Consider the following 23542-nt stretch of genomic DNA (forward strand, 5'->3'; position numbering starts at 1 on the left):
GGACTCAATTCCCCAATAAAAAGACATAGAATAACAGACTAGCTAAGTAAACAGGACCCACTATTTTGCTGCTTACAGGAAACCAACCTCAGAGAAAAAGACAGACATTACCTCAGAATAAAAGGCTGGAAAATAATTTTCCAAGCAAATGGTCCGAAGAAACAAGCTGGAGTAGCCATTCTAATAGCGAGTAAAATTGGCTTCCAACCCAAAGTTATCAAAAAAGACAAGGAGGGGAACTTCATACTCATCAAGTTAAAATCTAGCAAGACAAACACTCAATTCTAAATATCTATGCTCCAAATGCAAGGACAGCCACATTCATTAAAGAAACTTTANTAAAGCTCTAAGCACACATTGCACCTCACACAATAATAGTGGGAGACTTCAACACTCCACTCTCATCAATGGACAGATTCTGGAAACGGAAACTAAACAGAGACACAGTGAAACTAACAGAAGTTATGAAACAAATGGATTTAATAGACATCTACAGAACATTTTATCGTAAAACAAAAGGATATACCATCTTCTCAGCACCTCAACGTACATCCTTCAAAATTGACCATACAATTGTTCACAAAACAGTCCTCAACAAATACAAAAATATTGAAATTATCCCATGCATCCTATCAGATCACCGCGGACTAAGCCTGATCTTCAATACAGCATAAATAATAGATATCCAACATTCATGTGGAAACTGAACAACACTCTACACAATGATACCTTGGTCAAGGAGGAAATAAGGAAATTAAAGACTTTTTAGAGTTGAATGAAAATGAAGCCACAATATACTCAAAATTATGGGACACAATGAAGGCAGTCCTAAGAGGAAAGTTCATAGCCCCAAGTGCCACCAAAAAGAAACTAGAGAGAGCATACACTAGAAGTCTGACAGAACAACTAGAAGCCCTAGAATGAAAGGAAGCAAATTCACCCAAGAGGAGTAGAGGGCAGGCAATAATCAAACTTAGGGCTGTAAACAAACAAGTGGAAACAATAAGAATTATTCAAAGAATCAACCAAACTAGGAGCTGATTCTTTGAAAAAATCAACAAGATAGAAAAACCCTTAGCCAGACTAACTAGAGCACACAGGAACAGTATCCTAGTTAACAAAATCAAAAATAAAAAAAGGAGACATAACAACAGAACCTGAGGAAATCCAAAACCTCATCAGATCCTACTACAAAATGCTATACTCAAAAAAACTGGAAAACCTGGATGAAAAGGACAAGTTAATAGACAGATACCAGGTACCAAAGTTAAATGAAGATCAGNTTAATGATTTAAACAGTACCATTTCCCCTAAGGTAATAGAAGCAGTCATTAATAGTCTACCAACCAAAAAAAGCCCAGGACGAGATGGGTTTAGTGCAGAGTTCTATCAGACCTTCAAAGAAGACCTAATTCCAACACTCCTCAAACTATTNCACAAAATAGAAACAGAAGGTACTCTACCTAGTTCATTCTATGAAGCCACAATTACTTTGATACCTAAACCACACAAAGGTCCAACAAAGAAAAAGAACTTCAGACCAATTTCCCTTATGAAAATCGATGCAAAAATACTCAATAAAATCCTTGCAAAAAGAATCCAAGAACACATCAAAACGATGTTTCATCATGACCAAGTAGGCTTTATCCCAGGGATGCAGGGATGGTTTAATCTACAGAAATCCATCAACATAGTCCACTATATAAACAAACTCAAAGACAAAAACCACATGATCATCTCGTTAGATGCTGAGAAAGCATTTGAAAAAATCCAACATGCCTTCATGATAAAAGTCATGGAAAGATCAGGTATTCAAGGCCTATAACTAAACATAATGAAAGCAATATACAGCAAGCCAGTAGCCAACATCAATCTAATTGGAGAGAAACTGGAAGCAATTCCACTAAAATCAGGGACTAGACAAGGCTGCCCACTTTCTCCCTACCTATTCAATATAGTACTTGAAGTCCTAGCTAGAGCAATTTGACAACAAAAGGAGATCAAGGGGATACAAATTGGAAAGGAATAAGTCAAAATATCACTATTTGCTGATGATATGATAGCACACATAAATGACCCTAAAAATTCCACCAGAGAACTCCTAAACCTGAAAAACAGCTTCAGTGCAGTAGCTGGATATAAAATTAACTCAAACAAATCAATGGCCTTTCTCTACACAAAGGATAAATAAGATGAGAAAGAAATTAGGGAAACAACACCCTTCACAATAGTCACAAAAATTATAAAATACCTTGGTGTGACTCCAACTAAGGAAATGAAAGATCTGTATAACAAGAACTTCAAGTCACTGAAGAAAGAACTTGAAGAAGATCTCAGAAGATGGAAAGATCTCCCATGCTCATGGATGGACAGGATTAATATAGTAAAAATGGCTATCTTGCCTAAAGCAATATACAGATTCAATGAAATCTCCATCAAAATTTCAACTCAATTCTTCACTGAGTTAGAAAGGGCAATTTGGAAATTCATCTGGAATAACAAAAAACCTAGGATAGCAAAAATTATTCTCAACCATAAAAGAACCTCTGGTGGAATCACCATGCCTGACCTCAAGCTGTACTACAGAGCAATTGTGATAAAAACTGCATGGTACTGGTACAGGGACAGACAGGTAGATCAATGGAATAGAATTGAAGACCCAGAAATGAACCCACACACTTATGATCACTTGATCTTTGAGAAGGGTGCTAAAACCATTCAGTGGAAAAAAGACAGCATTTTCAAGAAATGGTGCTGGCACAACTGGAGGTTATCATGTAGAAGAATGCAAGTTGATCCACATTCTTATCTCTTTGTACAAAGCTCAAGTCTAAGTGGATCAAAGACCTCCACATGAAACCAGAAACACTGAAATTGATAGAGGAGAAAGTGGGGAAAAGCCTTGAAGATATGGGCACAGGGGAAAAAATCCTGAACAATGGCTTGTGCTATAAGATCAAGAATTGACAAATGGGACCTCATAATTTTGCAAAGCTTCTGTAAGGCAAAAGAAACTGTCAATAAGACAAAAAGGCCACCAATAGAGTGTGAATGCATTTTTACCAATCCTAAATCAAATAGGGGACAAATATCCAATATATACAAAGAGCTCAAGAAGCTGGACTCCAGAAATTCAAATAACCCCATTTAAAAAATGGGGTACAGAGCTAAACAAAGAATTCTCAACTGAGAAATGCCGAAAGGGTGAGAAACACATGAAAAATTGTTCAGCATCCTTAATCATCTGGGAATGTGTGTGGGTGCGTTTGTGTGTGTGCATGCACATAAACAAGATGCTTTAGTAGTACATCTAGTACTATTAAAATTTACACATTCTTCCCTAGCCTTCAGCCATGTTCTTTACTCTCCAGTCTTTACTCAGTCCCTCAGGCTTCTTGATTTATTAAAGCTTAGCTTCATCCTTCTGCTCTGACTACTGTACTACTTTGTCTTCCAAACAGTCAGTGAAATCATGTGACCACTATTTCTATCCTCATTTTTTTTTCTTATAGACAAATGTCTTTGGCTATTAATTTGTTAGAGTTTTCTGAAGTAGATATGATAGCCCTACATAATTAATTTCCCAATTTTATCTAGAAGCCTTTCATGATTTTTCTCTACAAGCTTCAAGGAAATTAAAACTTTTCTCATGGGCTAGAGAGATGTCCCAGGAGCACTCACTACTCTTCCAGAACCTTCAGAGCCAGCCTTGGCAGCATAGTAAGTTCTGGACTACTCTGTCTTAGATAAATAGCTATTAGGACACTCAAAGGCAGAAATAGAAAAGAATTTTATAGGTAACTTGATTTGTTCTATCCCAATAATTTGTAAGCAATCAAGATTTCAAATTTCAACATGTCTACAATAATATATCATGTTTTACTTAAGTAATTGTTCTCAGTTACTGTCTTTATCTTCTTGCTTTCTACCTAAAGTTAAATTATTTTACACATGTAAAGATTGACTGTTCTATTACTGGTTCTATTATAAAGGGTATTTTAGGAGCATTACTGCAAGCATTCCCCGTCTGTTTTTCAGTTTAAGGTGTTTTCAGATCACAGCTACTCCATCGGCATGCTTTCCAAATAAGTATATAGAGATTCCTACTACAGGTAGTCCTACTGATCTCAGGATTTGTGGTTATTAGCATTACAAAATATCTGTTGTAGAACATCAGTAAGCTGTCAGCTTCAAAAACCATAACCTAAGGTAAGAAATGGCAGAAATCTACTAAGAGGAAGCTCTCCCACTTTGGAAAGGCGACCAGTTAGAACAGGGTGGGTGTGCCACTTGGGGTTTGGAGGAAACTGCCCGTTTCATTAGGCCAAGATGAAATCTGTGGTATCAGTTATCAATTGTTGATCACTTGTTTCTGATCCTTTGGCTCAAGCAAGCAAATTAAAGCAGAATAGAAATGAAGAAGATAAAGCAGAATATAAATCAAGAAGAGTGTGTTCTGATGGGAGATCTGTAAAAAAGCAGAGAGTCATAAGTTCTGATGTGAGATCTGATTCACCAGGTCTGCTTCATGAGGTCAAACCAACTAAACTCCTGCTTATTTCACTTCTGAAAGTGGCACATTCAGTATACAAACAGCACAGTGGCTAGTCTTCAATGAGTCAACCAAAAGAAGAACAGTGCCAAATTAAATGAAACCAGGTGAAACACATACAATTCCATACCAAGCTCTCTTTCTCCCCACTCTGTCTCTTTAAATGGCCCCCAGTATTTATCAATTTCATAACTTTTTATTGTTGTTTTATATATTTATATGTAACATATATACATATAAGTATATATGTAACATACATGTATATATGTGTGTATATAGCATGTATAAGTAAAAACATACTCAAGCATATTTAATATTTAAATATTATATATATATATATATATATATATGATATATATTATGCTTGCTGAGTTCATTTAGTGTTTCTCATATGTACCTATGTCTATGGATGACCACTTGGAGTTGAATGATGTTTCTGGGGTCTTGTTCCTTCTATCAGCAACAATTAATTGCCTGTACCTCTTCATGTAGGGATGGGACCTCATGAGATTTCTCCCGCCCATGCTGGGATGTCAACTGGTATTCCTGTTGTGCAGGACACCATATTGTTAAGATTCCATGGAAGCAGCTTACATAGAGAACACCATCCTGGAAGCCTGTCCTGGAGGACCTGTCTTACATAGAGAACACTATCCTGTAGCAGATGTTCTGGTTCCCTGCACTCAAGTACATCTTGCCATGGTAATCATTGTTGTGGTTTGTAGCTTTTTAGGTTGCTTTTGTCCACTGGTGGCTTGCAAAGCACTTCAGATACTATGAGAGAAAATCCTAAGAGAGAGGCTTCCCTTTCAATTCCTCCACATCTTGTGTCTTAAGTGTGCAGTCAGTGTTTCTAACAATAAGGTCTAATCTTCAAGTTCTGGGAGATACCCAAGAGCACTGGCAAGACCTTGTATTGCATTCTACTGAGTATTATAGCTGCTCTGAACAGTGACTCCGAAAATAAGTTTCCCATATATACATATAATATTTATTCAGGAGGGATGGAAATACTAAGGAGGGAAGGATAACTAACAATAAGGAAGGTTGAAAAAGCCATCGAGAAATGTTATTTTATGGTTTACTGTTTCTGATAAACCTACCACATTTCAACCTAACAGGCAACATTCTGAGCACATGTCTAATTTCAGGCTCTTAAGTTAGGTTACTTCTGACTGCAAAACAGAATTTCAAATGTTAAGTTGTTAAAGATGATGTATTACTTAGTAAATGACTGATTCTGAGCACGAAAAAGGAAAATGTTTGTTCTGGCAACTGACTGTTTCCACCTTGAGTATCTTGTAATATCCTAAGTTGCTTTTCAGTGTTATAATAAAGGCCAAAGAGACAAAGTCAAATGAGTATGTAAAAGGAACTAAGGAGAAGGGTTGGAAAAAATAAAGACAGATTTGAAAAGTGGTCATTCATATATTAATAATCCTAGTTATGTATGTCAAGAACAACATAATATAAATGATAGGTGCTAGTCCACATATTCCAGAATATATGGGCACAGTTATAATGAAGTAAAATAGCAAAATTTTGATACAAAAACCACTTTCTTTTTCTCAGAAATTGTATCTCGGGGATGCTCTGTCCTTCTCCACTCACATGGACACACACAAGCAGAGAGTCCTTGGAAACACACCTCCATTGTCCTGTAAATCCAGTGACAGATTTCTGAAGAATTGTGCTCAGATTTGGAGGGAAACAAGAACAGATAATAGCCTTTAAAAAAACTCACAAAGAGTTACATGACCCTAGCCTTAGCTCCCAGCCCCTCAGAGAAGAGAAAGACTTTGTTACACAGAACATGCTATAACAAATGCATGCACGACCCTGATAAGCACTTTGCTCAAAGGGAGAGAAGAATGGGAAAAGCTGAAAGTCTCTACACAAACCAATCTTTTTGATGAAAACATATTTCTTTTTTTTCTCCTAGTCTCTACAAGACAGTGCACAAAGTGCTCATTTATATTTCCTTTGTTTTCATCCCAAAGCTAGATCAAAGAGTTAATAAAACCTTCTTGCCATAGAAGGTCATTACAAAACTAAATGCAGCAATTCAAAGAGGAAAATAGAATGAATGCCAAGGAGATGTTTAACGAAGTAACATTCTAGATGTATTCTTTGAAGAACATTTGCAGACTCGTCTGATTGCTTTAGCATGCACAGGGAACAATGTGTCTGCGTGGAGCTAACACTGACTGATGGTTGTGTTCGGCGGCGCCACAACCAGACCAATAGGAATCACAAGTGTATTTGATATAGAATTACCTAATGTTGCTGAAAATATTCATGAATGCTTTGCATAACAAAATGGTATTTAAAACTTCCATACCTTCCCCCTACTTGGGCTTAATTAAATTCCCAAATATGGGACACGACTCTATTCATTTGAGAATAATTTGACGTACTATTTTTCCAAGACCTGACAAAGTTGGGATAGCAAGATGAAGGGTTATTTGTTTTTTGTCTCCTATGAACACCTCATCTTCTTTTCTACTCTTCCTTTGTATTAACATCTTTAGTGTGGGAACAAATACGGAGTGTACAGTGGTGGCCTTACAGATTGTCAGTCTTACTATGTTTCTGTTCATAAGAGGTTAAGACACTAGACTTGAATTTCAATAACACATGTAATAGCCTGATTTCCATCTTCTGTACTCTCAGTGTTTGGCTGGCTTCAAATGTTGAAAACAAGCCCTTAATGTAATAATGAGGTGCACACAGGTGGAGTGTTTAAGAGGTAATCATGAGCACAAAGAATACAGGGATCAAGCTGATTACCTTGTAAGAAGTCTGAGGAATTTGTTGGACCCTTTCGCCAAGCCATTAACATCAAGCTACATGACACTATCTCTGAACCAGAAAAGGAGACCCTCATCAGGCATAAATCTGCTAGCCCTTGGTCTTGGACTTCCTAGCCTCCAGAACCAGGAGAAACAAATTTCTGTTATGTGTACATTGCCTAGTGTAAAGTTTTTTGTTGCAGCAATCTAAACTACAACACTGCAGACCTGGAATCTCAGCTTTATGACCCATTAGACAGAGTGCTTCCTCAGTAAGGAGCAACCACAGCTATCAAAATTGTCCATCCCTCTGGTAGATTCACAGTTGTATTTCTTCTATGTTGAAGTAAAAGGTCCTCCGAGGGCATTTTATGAACAGACTACAGTACAGGTATAGTTAAGTGTTCAGGCAATGATTTTCAAAAGAATATAATGTAATGTCATAGCAACATTAAAAATTTAAAATAAGTAAGTTAAGCCTAAGCACTGGAGTTTTTAATTAATTGGAGGCAAATAATTGACCTACTTTCCTATAGAATGCATGATTTGAATGTGGCCAAAAGTTTCGCTGATGTCCGCCAAAAGTCTCTATTTCCTTCTTGCATCAGTGGCGCATGTCATCATCCTGCAAGGCTACTGGATTGCAAATCGGGCCAGAGGGAAAATTACTGGACAACAAAATGAAAGGGGGTATCAGGCAGCCCAGAGCTCTGAGCCTCAGGAGAGGAAGCTGCCCTCCCGCTCATAAAAGGGTGATTGTGCTCAGCACCACTTATCCAGTGCCAACAATCTGGCAAGCCTTCTATTCAGTTTTATACTAGGGCTCCAGCAAGGTGACCCCAGAGTGAGGCTGAGGTCAGGGAAAGGTCACTGACTGGAAAATGAAACTAGTCAAAAGAAAAGAATCCTAGGAATGGGAGAGGCTAGTCACCCACAAAGTAACCTAATCTAGGAAGTAACATTGAAAGGCATTTAAAATGAAATCCTTTCGACTAGTGCAAGCTGATGCTAGAATACTTTGAAATGTGGTTATACACACATGTGCACACACATACACACCAACATTCTGTCATTAATGTTCTAGAAGTTTCCCCCTGCTTTCTTCTTTCTCAGCTTTTTAGCTTGCTCTGTTGCCTTCTTCTCTTTCTTTCTGTCTATCATCACCCCAACTTCCAAACCAAAGACAAGGAGCCAATCATGAGACAATTCTTTCATAGTATGGAAATCCCACTTTAAACATAGGCAGTCATCTTTTTCCTCCTCCGAATCTTCCAGTGTTTCCCTCAACAGAAATGTGGCACACATTCTTCTTCAATGATGTTAATTGGTCATGTGTGACCTGAGTAGTTGTTTTAAAGTTCTTTAAAGGCTAAATGAAGCTTAGTGATTGGATTGTTCATTTTCTTGCTCTTAACTTTTTTTTATCTCATGAGAATAAATGAATGCTGGTAGGAAAGGTGCCCATTTTAAAGAGAAGGCAAAAGAAGAAAGGAACATGAGCTCATAGTTAACTCATTATCACCTTTCAAAAAAGTAATAAAGCCGGGCGTGGTGGCGCACGCCTTTAATCCCAGCACTGGGGAGGCAGAGGCAGGCGGATTTCTGAGTTCGAGGCCAGCCTGGTCTACAAAGTGAGTTCCAGGACAGCCAGGGCTATACAGAGAAACCCTGTCTCGAAAAACCAAAAAAAAAAAAAAAAAAAAAAAAAAAAAAAAAAAAAAAAAAAAAAAAAAAAAAGTAATAAATGTCATTTCTTTCTCTGAATGGCCAAACAAGAACATTTCATAAATAAATCCACAAATAAAACTATAACAATTTAAAAATACAAAAAGAATATGTATAGAGTGAAGAGAAATTTTATCTTAAAGAAGCAACCAAAACAAAGCTGTGCATGCAGAGTGTTTGCTAGCCATCTGATATTTTTCTATTATAAAACATAAAAGTATTCAGTTTAGGAAGTATTCATTCATTCACTTTTCTTAAATATGCAAAAAGATAGAGGAACTCCAACTTTTTGTTTTATATTTGTTGTCAAGACTTCATAGAACAAAGTTAATTTTATATAAAATAATTTTGAAACACTTCCTTTAAGAGAATAAATTTCTGTAGATCATTCTCATTGGGTCTTATAAGTCTTTTAATATGAGCTCTTTAGTTTTATTAGTGATTTATACATTATTTATCTTGCAAAATACATAAAAATAGAATCAGAATATCTTTGGGTTGTATGACTCATGATATAAAGTCAGAAATAATATAGTACATGTTATTCAGAAAGCAATGTAAATGTGGCCTAAAAGAACATTTTGAGTCAGCTGCACATTAAACATTGAACAGAAAAGTTGACTTATTTAAAATAAAGCCAGTCACTGCATCACTCTGCTACATGTAAACGTTTCTTTGTAAATAAGGATGAACTGACAATGCTTGAAAGTATAGTTCATCAAAATCACAACAAGAAACCAAATATTATGAACATGTAAAATTCCATGTTTATTTAATATCCATTACATAGCTGGTTCATTGAAACCAGACTTTGTGAAGACAAATAACATTTCTGATGAACATAAACAATTTCATACAGTTGAAATGTATTCTGCGTTTTCACATGAATAAAACTGTCATTATGCAACATTTCCAGCAATAAAGACCTTGTCTGGAATTGGCATGGCATCACTCAGTGCTACATGGCAGCCTGGGCCTGCATCCAGCTCCGGAGGAGAGATTAACAGCTCCATATCTAGGAGCACAGAGATCAGCACATCCACATTCAATTGCAACAAATCTTCACCCGGGATGGTGTTGCGCTCCAGTGTGCTTGCTGTCATGGGCATCTTCTCAGAGGATGGCATTCAGAGGTCCAGATGGACATTCCTAGCATAAACATTTTTGGAAAGTTAAAAGCAATTTACAAAAATATTCAAAAAGGCTTAAATCTAGTTGTACTTACTCAAATTTTAATAATTATTTATTCTTATAATTACTTATAGCCCAGCCATTGTGTTAAGAGCATTGACTACCTGGTAAAATGAATGGAAGATTCATATAGATACTTTAATTATATTTGCCCTGGAGCAATGAAGAGTGAATACAGGCTCACAGGCAAAAGATGATAGAAGTAGATGTCCCTTTGTGTCATTAGGCACTGACCTGGGAGAATTAGTGGTTTTCTATGCCCATCACTGGAGACTAGCTAAAAATGTCCTTCAAAGCCAATCACAATTACTTGCTTCTTTTATCTAGAGATGAGAAACTGAAAATTCTTGATATCCTTGAAAAGCCCTCTTTCTTTTCCTTGATAACATTCTCTTCTTTTACTTTTTTCATTTTTATTAATTCTTTTAGAATTTCATACAATGCATTTTGGTCATCCTTCCTTTCTTCTTACATTCCTCCCAGATTCACCATCACTTTATTATACATGCTACTTCGGGTCATATTTTAAAAACCAGACAATTACAGTTAGTGATACCATTTATTCTTGGATGAGTACTATCATTCAGCATGGTCAACCCACTAGGAGCCATACCCTTAAAGAAAACTGGTTATCTGTCTCTGAGCTTGTATCAGTTGCCAACGACTCCATTATTCAAACACCCCTCTGCCTGCTGAGATTTTATGTGTTGTGAACTTACGCAGATACTGTGAGTGCTGACTCAAAAGTAGGGAATTCATATGTACATTCCAAACTATAATGCAAACATCCTTGGTCCTAGGAGTGACCATGTGATAGCTCCTGGCCAGTAGAAACCAAAATAATTTACAAGAACACACACACACACAGACACACACACACACAGACACACACACACACACACACACACACACAAAACTGTTTAGGTATGGTGGTTTATCCTTGTAGTGCTAGTACTCAGTAATCTGAGGCAGAAGTATGCCCTTGGCTACATAGCAAATTATAGCCAACTGACTAGAAGAAGATCCTCTTTCAAAACAACATTCCAATATATAAAATAAAGTAGGCAGACTTGCCATCTTTTCACCCCTCTTCCTTATCTATGTTGGATTATCCATATGCATACTTTTGACTCATGTTTTTGTTAGGCCATATTAATTTGGTTTCTTCCTACCTGTAACTAGCAACATGAATCATCTGAGGCTGTTTAATAAAGTATTAAGACTAATCAGGGAGTATTGGAGATAATCACTAATATTTATCGAGTAAAAGGATAAATGAATCTTGATTATTGGATATTCTACACCTCATTTTTACAACCAAATGAGTGTCAGGTAAATTTTCCTGCTTTTGGTAGTACACACTCAAAACCTTAGAAGTGACTGTTGGTTCTTTTCCTTGCTATTTGCATAAGAGGAATGGGTACAGTTCTTGTCCTTAATGGAGGCATCTACAACTAGAATTGTTTGAGGTCCAATGGCCACAAGGAAACAAATTTGAAGAGAGAAAGTAATCCTTTCAAAAGCAAGATACTCAAAGTATTTATTTAGGATTGGCAATTAAACAAATTAAGTATACTTTCTGCCTTTGTTAGTAACTGAAATCTCATCTCCAGTACTTACTGGGTATGTGGTCTCAAACAAGGTAATTTCACCATTCTGAAAATGGAGAGTATGCTGTTTTGTTTCATCCAAAAAGGCAATGTTTCATAATCCAACCCAAGGTATTGTTTTTTAGTATTAAATTAAAAGAATGGATGCATAGTATCTGAAATAGTAATTGGCACACAGTGTACAGGTAACAGATTTTAATCCACTCCCTTGCTGTCTTCATTTTCCATTCCCCAAGACAGAACGACTTTAAAGTAATCTATCTAGAAGATAAATGTTATGTGATTTAATCCATTTAAAAGTGAGAGCATAGATGTAGATTTGTGCATTGTGGTTGCCAGGCAAGGCAGAGGAGAGGCAAGGATGATGCAGAGGGAAATGGTGAATGGGTATAAACTCCAGCCAGATAAGGCGATGCAATTTAGCCTTTTATTATACAATGGGTGATGCTCTTTAACAATACTGTACCAAATTATTAAAAAAAAACAGAAGTGTTTTTAATGCTCATATCACAAAGAAATGAAAAATGTTTGAAATAACAGATAACCAAAAGACTCTGCCTTGATTAACACATGGCGTATAAGAACAGCAAAATATTATACTGCATTCTGTAAAGATATGCAGTGACTGGGACATGAAGTAAGAAAGGGAAAATGCTCTAGGGATTATACAAAAGTCCTGTTGGAATTGAGAGGTAATTATTCAGCTTTTGATTGGGCATAGTTGGCAGAGAAAGTAGCAGCTCTTCTTAGACTGTGAGCTTCCTGAAGCCAATGGCTATGACTTATAGATGTTTATCTTTATCACAGAACCTAGAATTCCAAAGTAATCTGGAGTTAAGATATTTGACTAGAACACTGCCTTTGGTTTTGTGTGTGTGTGTGTGTGTGTGTGTGTGTGTGTGTTTGTGCAACATTATTTCCTAATAATGATTTATCAACCTACACAACTCATGTTTTTTTTAGAATCAATCTTGTTGCATTTAGCATTAAGTTCAATGCTTGGACCTGAAGGCCACTGGGAAGACACAAACCAATACTATGGATGATAACATGAAGGCATTGCAGCCCCACTCTCTCTGTTTCATAGTACTGTTTTATGCTGTGTATTCACCAAGCATCTCCTAAGCACCCAGAAGACATGCAAATTATGTGCTTCTGGCATAAACAGAAATTTTAAGAAAACCAAAGCTTTGAGCTATTAGCTATTCAAACACGGAACAGATTGTTGTGAATGAAAATTAAAAAACAACAGGGCAGGAGAGATAGTTCAACTCTGAACAGTAAATATGCACTGCTTTTGTAGAGGACTGGACTTCAGTTCTCAAAACCCTCACAGGGTATGATGCTTATAATACCTTTAACTCCTAGTCTATGGGTCCAAACTCTTTTGGCTTCACTGGGCATGGTACTCACTTGCATAAAACCCCACACAGATACACATAAGTACACATAATTAAAAGTGAAATTCAAATGCTTGAAAAATGATAGTAATGCCCAAATATATGAAGCTAAATGCAGACTTTGCTTGGCTTTTATTTATGGTCTACAAGGTGAGTTTCAGGACAGCCAGGGCTACACAGAGAAACCCTGTCTCAAAAAACCAAAAAAAAAAAAAAAAAAAAAAAAAAAAAAAAAAGAGGTTAATGTTACTGACATATGTGAATGCATGCTACAATTCAGAAAGACAATGTACTACCCCAAGTAACTATTAGTTCACACTCTGACCACAGAGTTCTTTGCCCTGCTCTACCAGGTATCATTGGCATGTTATTTTGCCTGGTTCTAGTGAAAGGAGAAAAGAAAAGCATAAACCTACAGCTTAATCACCACCTCAGCCATAAATCACTCTCTACTCACTAGGACTTCGTCTTAACAAGGGGTCTTCTGAGAAGTCACTCTGATAAAGAATGCATTCACTAACTCAGTCTCCTCCCTGAACATGCTTGGATGAGAGTCAGAGTGATTTTCTAAAGGTCTTCAGTTCGTGCTAGCTTTTCAGTGTTCCCCTTTTATCCACTTTAATGTCCATTTTTCAAAGGAGCATTGAGGAGCAACTACACTCTAGGATTGCACTGGGGGTGGTGGTGAAGGGTGGCATTTCACAGGTGCTGAAACTTGTGTCCAGGTCACAAGTTCAGGCATAAGAACATACGGCATTCTCTTTTGCTAACCTGTGATTTCACACAGTAAGAGCAGACCAGAGTCTTTAAATGAGCATGCCTTCATTTAAAACCATTCACCCCTATCCCTTACACTGGAGGCTCTGGTACAGAGCCATTGTTGCCACTGAGAGCTGGCAGTAACATCAGCTATTGCCATGACATGGGAAGCATTTCTAATGCTGTGGCAAAGAGAGCTGGCTATAAGCAAACACTTGACATGGGATGTATGCATGCATTAACACACTTCTTGGGGGCCAGGGAGATCATTCATCGGGTCAAGGCACTTGCTGCCAAGCTTGCCAATCAGAGTGCCATCCCCAGAATTCACATGGGGAAAGAGGACACTACTCTCCTCTGAGCATGAATCACTGAAGGGCACTGCAGCCCCATCAACACAGGTCACAGAACGACACTGTGTCCTTGCCATAATGTGTTACAGAAGGACACTGTGTCCCTCTCAACAGGCAGTAAGGTCACAGAGTTAGGACTCAATCTCGAGCAGTCTTTTCTACATCCATGTTCTTCCATGGTGGCATAATTCTTGAATATTTACTGTAGGTAAAGTGTTAGTCTTTCAAGAATGAAACTTTGGAACAAATAAAGCTATAGTTTTATTTGCAAGTATTTACTGGCCCCCAAAGTTGCGTGATGTTGTAGAACTATAATTATGATTCTAATTTGTTTATTAAATGTATTAGATATGAAAATAATGTTTCAGAAGTAAATGATGAGAATATTCTTCCATCTGCATAATTATGGTTATAGAAATATAAAAAAAACATGAAGAATGTGGGAAAATAGAATACCAAGTTATTTTATTATCTTATTCAAGAAGCTAAACTAGTCCAGTTGGTATCAGCTCATAAAATAAAGCAAATCTATATTTTGGAGCTAGGCATAAATAAGATGAAGAAAGGTGAAGACGAAGGAAAACATGTTTGCACAAGCATTTGGAATAATGGCTCATGGATCTTATAGAATGCTCCCTTCACATGGTATTACACACAGGACCCTATTGCTTCATTCCTTGTGCCTTTACCATGCTATAGGTGCTATAGGAAATCTAGTCTATATCACCACCATACTGTTAAAACAGCTACCTTCTGTGTAGAATTTTAAATGGAATAAAATATAATAATTGCTCGATTTACTTTGTCATATTTTAAATAGGAATTTCTGCCAGTGTCAGTTATAATAACAAAATTTCTAAAAAAAAAAAAAAAAAAAAAAAAAAAAAAAAAGGGAGAGAAAGAGAGAGCGAAAGGAGAGTGAGATGCATGGTCAGAGTTAAGAAGAGTGTGAGGAGAGAGAGGGATAGAGAGAGGTTTATACACGTGTTCAACCCAGAGTTGGTGGCAGTGATGACAAACCTTAATGCAGGGAGGAGTTAATTGCAACGTGTGTTCTCCGGGGGAAGTTGAAATTTTTAAATGAAGTGGACTTTCCTTCTGTTGCTTATTATTTGCCAGGTAGTCACAGGAAACCCAAACTCATTTCAGGCTTCCAGAAGAGTAATCCAAGAAATGTTTTAACATGTCTTATAGAGCTGTGTAAATCCAGAATGCTGGGTATTGCAGACAAAAATAAAAGGCACAACTTTCTGTGCTTTCCAGAAAGAAACGGAAGTCTTCACTCCATTAGTCTGTTCAAGCTTTCATTAGAATATATGATAGTCTAGTTGGCTTGAACAAAATTTTGTTTTCTCACCTCTGGAAGCTAGAGAAGCATTTTAAGAGATAAATAATTTAGTTTTTTTGCTGGGAGCACTCTTCCTGGCTTAGATGCTGTCACTTTCTTCCTCACCACCTCATGGCTTTTCCTTGATGTGGGAATGTGAAAGAGTAGTGATCTGTCATTGCCTTTTTTCTCCTCCCCACCCCCACTACTCTTTTTTGTCCTCCCTCTCGTCTTCCATTCCTCCTCCTCTTCCTCTTCCATCCCTCTTGTTCCTTCTGCTCTTCCATCTGTCCTGTTCCACCTCCTGTTCTATCCCTCCGGTTCCTCCTCCTCTTCCATTCGTCCTCCTCTCTCACTTCTATCCTTCTTCCTCTATCCCTTCTATTCTCCCTCTTCTTGCACAGATGTCTCCATTTTATTAAGTTGTTCTCTGATAATTTCATACATGTATATAATGCATTCTGTCCTTGACCCCTCTTTTGTTCTCCCTTGTCCCCATCATTCTCCCTCTATAAGTCTCTTTCCAAACTTATGTTGTTTTGTTTTATGACCCTCTAATTTTGACCAAATCTATATGATTACAGGTTTGGAACTATTCACTGGAGTATGGAGGGCTCACTGTTGGATACACAACTGAATACACTAATTGCCCCTACCCTAGAGTCCATCAGTATCTAATAGTTCAGCTAGAAGGGGTAGGGCTCCCTGAGTTCCTTCTTAGTCCATTATCAGAAGTTGGCAAGTCCAGTTTCATGTAAGTACACTGCTGTTACATTGAAACTTTGTTTACAGTGGCTATGTACTGCCCTGAAATAAGTAGTTTTCAATTGCTGTACTAAGACACCACGACTAAGGAAACTTATAAAAGAAAATATTTATTGGTACTTCCAGTTGCAGTGTTAGAGTCCGTGCCCATCATGGTAAGGAGGATGAGAGTAGGCAGTCAGGCATGGCACTGGAGCAGTAACCGAGAGCTTACATCAGTATCCAAAGACAGGAGGAAAGCGCTGAGGAATGGTGTGTGGCTTTTTGAAACCCCAAAGCATATCCCCAGTGACACACTTCCCTCAGCAAAGCCGCATGTCCTAATCCTTCCCAAACAGTTCTACCAACTACAAACTGGGCATTCAAACATATGAGCCTATGGGGCCATACTCCTTCAGACCACCATAGTACCACTATGCACCTTTCTCCCTATCTTCCAGCCTTTGCATTCTTATGGTCCTCCTTGTGCAGTGTTCCCTAAGCTCTATAGGTAGTTGCATAAATGTCCTGCCTAGGGCTGAGCACCCAAATGTCACTCATTCTCATTACATTAAGCAGCCATGAGTTTCTTACTTTTTACTGGTTTGCTACAAAGACAAGCTTCTTTGACTAAACATGGGGATAGCATTATCTACAGAGTCTGAATAAAAATATTTAAAATACAGTTTGGTGTCATGTAAGTTTAACTTAATAACAGTACAATTATCACCAAGGATCTATGGTCTCTCTGATTTCTGAATGGGTTTAAAATCTCAGGCATGGATTCCTTCCTATGAAGAAAGCTTCAAATCCAACCTAACACCAGACCATCACTCCACTTCACATGTGCCCCTATTGTACCAGTGGGATGTTTTCTTACAAAACTACTAATTCTGTTTTGAGAACAACACCTCAATGATCTAGTTAACTTGTAGGCCCCAAACTCAAATGTCATCAAATTAGGATTTCAGGTGACATTATCCTAAAAAAACAAGCAACCAAAAACCACCACCAAATGTACACTGGGAAACTGTGTATCAAAGAGTAATCCAAGAATAACGCAAGAACTCTTCGAGTTCCACAGAATACAACATAGCCTATAAATGATCTCTGCATTATGTAAAACAACTATTAATGATCATCTTAGAGTTTCTATTGGTGTGACAAACAATATGACCATAAACAACTTGGGGAGGTTAGGATTTAGTTTAGTTTAGCAATCTCAGGTCACAGTCTATCACCAAAAGAAGTCATGGTAGGCACTCAAAGCAGGAACTGAAGGCATGACCATGTAAAGGTGCTGCTTACTTGCATGCTCTCATGGCTTATTCAGCTTGTTTTCTTATAGCATCCAGGACCTCCTGCCTAGGAGTGGCACTGCCTACACTGGACTGGGTCCTTCCATATCAATCATTTGTTATCTGATGGGGGAATTTTCTCAGTTGAGTTTCTCTTTTCCTGAATGACTCTAGGTTGTGTAAAGGTAACAAAAAAGTAGGCAGTACAGTGAAACATCTCCATGAGCTAATCATTTTCTTAAGAATACTAATTGTGGAGCTGGGTGGTTGTGGCACATCGCTTCAATCCCATCACTTGGTAGGCAGAAACATGAGGGACTTGGTGAGTTCAAGGACAGCCTGGTCTACAAAGGGTATTCCAGGATGACCATGGCTTCTCCGAGAAACCTTGTCAAACAAACAAACAAAAAACAAAGCAAAGCAAAAAATGAACCAACAACATCCCCCCAAAACTAATAGTAGTAGTAGTAGTAGTAATAATAATAATAATAATAATAATAATAGTGAAGAATTACTTGGAAAGGTATTTTGCTCAATTAGGAAATGTTTGCAACTAGTTTTTCAACTTCACCCAAATTAGTTGAGAATTCACCTATTTTTAAAACATGTTTGTAAAGTTATTTTTCCAGATGTCTTAACATGTTTTGCTACAGATGATGTGTGGCTTAATCCTGTATTCCATGATTAAAAAGTTTACATATTGAAAAAGTTGTCACATGTTAATACAAGGTGTGATTACCACTGGAATGGTTATTCTTCATTTTTTTTCCCTATTTCTACTGCTACTAACACTCTCGAAATAAGCATTGATCACAACATTATTTAGATTTTTGTCTCGGCAGACTAACAGACTCTTCACAATCTTAAAGGAGGGGCAGGGAAGGCAGAATTTCTTCCTCTCTCTTTCCCTTGCTCCTTTTATCCCTCCTTCCCTTTATTTTTCCTTCTTTATTTTCTTTTCTTCTCTCTTCTACTTCCCTTTTTCTTCCTCACTACTTAAGAGTTTGTCTCAGAGAAGTCTGTATGCATGAATATATGGGAGCACTTACTGTGGATTATGTGCTGTATGGTGATTCTTGATCATATATGTAAAATTACTCCCATAAGTAATTAAAGAATAATCATTTTTGTGATTATAAGTGTGCAACCATTTCACACCACATAACAATTTCTTCTGATATAAACTTCCACTTTAAGATATCATCACTCTCCTGTACAATAATTTGCAAAAGAACTTATGTTGAAGTAGCAGAGAACTTGCCTAGTATGTACAAAGATATGGGTTTAATTATCAGCACCAAAATAAAAGTAAATAAAGACAGACAGAGCACTGGCCTCCACTCTATATCACCATATTCCTGTCTTGATCACAAGGTTTAGACTCCTTAATGTTAGGTTTTGCTAAATAATTCCAGGAAGGTTTATAATGGCATGTTATTACAGTATTCAGACATCGTACAACTGGATCTGGTTTCCATTGTCTGTTTCAGGGACTGTAACTGATCTGTTACCACTTAGTCCTCAGTTCTTTACTGGCATTTCTCTGGCTCACCAGAGATTAAGGAAGAATACTGTGAAAACTGTATGTAAATGGTAACTAAAGTAATTAAAAAATTAAATGCTTAATTTTTCAAATATATAATCTTAATGTTGCAACTGATAATGACTTCATCTTTAAAGTAATTAAACAGTAAATGCAGTAAAAATTATCACTGTCATGACAAACTGAACTTTTTAATGAACAAGACTGAACAGAAAAGAACCTTGACAAGAATTTACTTCAATTTTAAAGGTTTTAAGAACCAAAAACCAGTTGTGGTTTATCTTAAAATATTTTCAGGAATCTATCCCATTCACTCAAGACTTACAACCTTCACACTTTTGTATCATGGAATAATTACTCTTTCTCTAAAATGTTCTTCTAGTCTCTTCTACTACATAAATATCTGGGACTATATCCAATGTAGCTTTTCTCATGGCATCTTAAATGTGTGCTTGTAATTAACTCTTCTATTATACACTTTCTTTTGCCTTTTGCTTGGGTAAATTTCATCTTTATATATCTAACATAGAGTTGAGTATCTAACTTGTATATATTAGGTACTCAGAAGATATATGTTGAATGTAAATGATTAATAATGAGTATAGCAATATCTCAGAAATTTCAGATCCACCTCCCTGTAAATATTAGCCATCTTAAAATTTGATATTAATTATTATTATTAAAATGTCATGATTCATGCAAGGATGATAGAAAGAAATTCCCCCTTGCTTTCAGCCAGGAGGCTATACTCTTCTCCTTTCAAAATGAGCAAAAATCAAACACATTATCATTAAAACCTATTTAATTCTCTTGGCATTAAGGTTATTTGACTATAGTTATCTGCTTGTTTTTCTAATAAAGAAGAAAAAATACACAAAATCTGTCTCACTAAAACCACATTCCAACTAGTATAAGATCTTCAATCCTTCCTTGATGATTATGGGTCCAAGAGGTCAACATTAAAACAGACTATGTTCCTGGCCATTTCCTCTAGAAAATGTGGTGAAACCTAAGGATTCTGCAGCATTTTCAAATAGCATATTACTAAAATGCTTAATTTTTCACATATATTCTCTTAATGTTGCAACTGATAGTGACATTCTTTGAAAATCATTTAAGGTGCTCTACTTATTTATAATGGAGTTTTATAATTGTGACTTATTAAAGAACAAAAGTGTATGTGTCTTATGGAGATCCTGGGGAAAATTGACAAGAAGCTACACTTAACTGAATCACATGATCCATATTTGACAAGTAGAACAGTCACAGAGGAGCCACGTAAATTCTAGAAATTCTAGAATCAAATGTATTTTTAACCAAACAAATTATATCATAATACTAACTTAGTGAACTTTTCTGTCAAATACAGCTACATGATTTTTCTCTGTCATTGTATTTGCTTGCCTAGAATGAAGACCATTGTAATATCCCCCATAAAGGAGCAAGATCAGAGTTCAAGAAAAGAATTCAAACCCACCTAGAAAAGGAAAAACTGGGACAAACAATACTACTAGGAATCATTGAATTAAAATGCCCAACCAGGAAACTGGGTCAAATATTCAATTCCACCTATGATAAAACTGTGTTGTGGGTTCCTTCTGGTCAGCGCCAATGCCAGGTCACCTTGAGCATGAACTTGGCAGACAGTCCCATGGTCTTCAGAGGACACCTCCCAGGCACCCTAGCATGCCCAGGATCTTAGGGTCACTGGTGAGTGGAACACAACATCTGTACCAACAGAAACGGAAGTGTCTAGGGCCAGCAGGAGCAGGGACATGGAACCCCACCCGGCCAGTGGCACCAGTTTGTTCCATTCAGCTCTGGTCTTCTTTGGTTTCAAACTCAGTGGATAGCCCCATGGACCCCAGAAGAGGTACAACTTCCAGGCACTCTAACAAGCCCAGGATCTTGGGATCCCAATATCCCAGGATCCCAGGAGCTTGGTCACACCAGGATCTCAGGGTCTCAGAGGAAGCTTGACTGTCAAGAACTCTGACACACCGAGAATCTCAGCATTATAGGATTCCAGAATGACAGGATCACAAAGAAAGCTGGACTCTGAGGAATTCTGACTTAATTGGGATTAAAGGAAGGACAGGCTCCAATCAGATATATCAAAGGCAGGGAGAACTTGAAATAATCAGATGTCAGGAGGCAAGCATAAGAACAGAAGCAATAGAAACCAAGTTACTTGGCATCATCAGAACCCTACTCTCACACCATAGCAAGTCCTGGATACACCATCACATGAGAAAACCAAGATATGGATCTAAAGTCACTTCTCATGGTGCTGCTGCTGCTGATGATGATGGAGGACTATAAGAAGGACAAAAATAACTCCCTTAAGGAAATATAGGAGAACACAGGTAAACAGGTAGAAGCTCATAAAGAGGAAACACAAAAATCCCTTAAAGAATTACAGGAAAACACATCCAAACATGTAAAAGAATTGAACAAAACCATCCAGTATCTAAAAATGAAAGTAGAAACAATGAAGAAATCTCAAAGGGAAACAACTCTGGAGACAGAAAATCTAGGAAAGAAGTCAGGAGCCATAGATGCAAGAATCACCAACAGAATACAGATAGAAGAGAAAATATCAGGTGCAGAAGATACCATAGAAAACATTGACACAACAGTCAAAGAAAATGAAAACTGCAAAAACATCCTAACCCAAAACATCCAGGAAATCAGGGACCAATGAGAAGACCAAACCTAAGTATAATAGGTATAGACAAGAAGGAAGATTTCCAAATTAAAGGGCTAATAAATATCTTCAACAAAATTATAGAAGAAAATTCCCCTAACCTAAAGAAAGAGATGCCCATGAGCATACAAGAAGTCTACAGAACTCCAAATAGTATGGACCAGAAAGGAAATTCCTCCTGTCACATAATAATCAAAGCAACAAATGCACAAATCAAGGAAAGAATATTAAAAGCAGTAAGGGAAAAAAGTCAAGAAATATATAAAGTCAGATGTATCAGAATTACACTTGACATTTCCCCAGAGACAATGAAAACCAGAAGATCCTGGGCAGATGTCATACAGACCTAAGAGAACAAAAATGCCAGCCCAGGCTTCTATAACCAGCAAAACACTCAATTACCATAAATGGAGAAACCAAGGTATTCTATGACAAAACCCAATTTACACAGTATATTTCCTCAAATCAAGCCCTTCAAAGGATAATAAAGGGAAGAGTCCAACACAAGGAGGGAAACTACGCTCTAGAAAAAGAAAGACTGTAATCTTTCAACAAACCTAAAAGCAGAGAACCAAATAAACAAAATTCTAACTCTAACAACAAAAATAACAGGAAGCAACAATGACTTTTCCTTAATATTGCTTAATATTTATGGATTCAAATTCACAAGAAAAAGACATAGACTAACAGACTGGTTACATAAACAGGACCGAACATTTTGCTGCATACAGGAAACCCACCTCAGTGACAAAGACAGACACTAACTCAGAGTAAAAGGCTGGAAAACAATTTTTCAAACAAATGGTCCAATGAAAAAAGCTGGAATAGTCATTCTAATATAGAGTAAAATCAACTTTCAACCTGAAGTTCTCAAAAAAGATAAGGAGGGACACTTCATACTAATCAAAGGTAAAATCTACCATGATGAACTCTCAATTCTGAATATCTATGCTCCAGTGCAAGGGCAGCCACATTAGTTAAAGAAACTTTAGTAAAGCTCAAAGCACACAGTGCACCACACGCAATGATAGTGGGAGACTTCAACACCCCACTCTCATCAATGGACAGATCCTGGAAACAAAAACTAAACAGAGACACATTGAAACTAACAGAAGTTATAAAACAAATGGATTTAACTGATACTTATAGAACATTTTATCCTAAAACAAAAGGATATACCTTCTTCTCAGTCCCACATGCTACCTCCTCCAAAATTGACCATATAATCAGTCACCAATCAGGCCTCAACAGATACAAAAATATTGAAATAATCCCATGCATTCTATCAGATCACCATGAACTAAGGCAAATCTTCAATAACAACATAAATAATAGAAAGGCCAAATACACATGGAAGCTGAATAACACTCTACTCAATGTTAACTTGGTCAAGAAAGAAAGAAAGAAAGAAAGTAAGAAAGAAAGAAAGAAAGAAAGAAAGAAAGAAAGAAAGAAAGAAAGAAAGAAATTAAATACTTTTAGAGTTTAATGAAAATGAAGTCAAAACATATCTAAACTTATGGGACACAATGAAAGCTGTC

At 37.0% G+C, this 23542-nt stretch overlaps 1 long non-coding RNA gene across 1 annotated transcript in view; it reads right to left on the bottom strand.

Moving 5' to 3' along the window:
* Nucleotides 1-9811: 9811 nt before the first annotated feature.
* The window catches only part of LOC110329206, a 47175-nt gene continuing 33444 nt past the window's right edge, over nt 9812-23542 (bottom strand). Inside the window, exon 2 of the long non-coding RNA XR_002380912.1 lies at nt 9812-10218. This is a non-coding gene — a long non-coding RNA (uncharacterized LOC110329206). The remainder of the gene's footprint in view (nt 10219-23542) is intronic.

This window comes from Mus pahari, chromosome 11 (assembly GCF_900095145.1).
Source record: "Mus pahari chromosome 11, PAHARI_EIJ_v1.1, whole genome shotgun sequence".
Taxonomy (NCBI): Eukaryota; Metazoa; Chordata; class Mammalia; order Rodentia; family Muridae; genus Mus; species Mus pahari.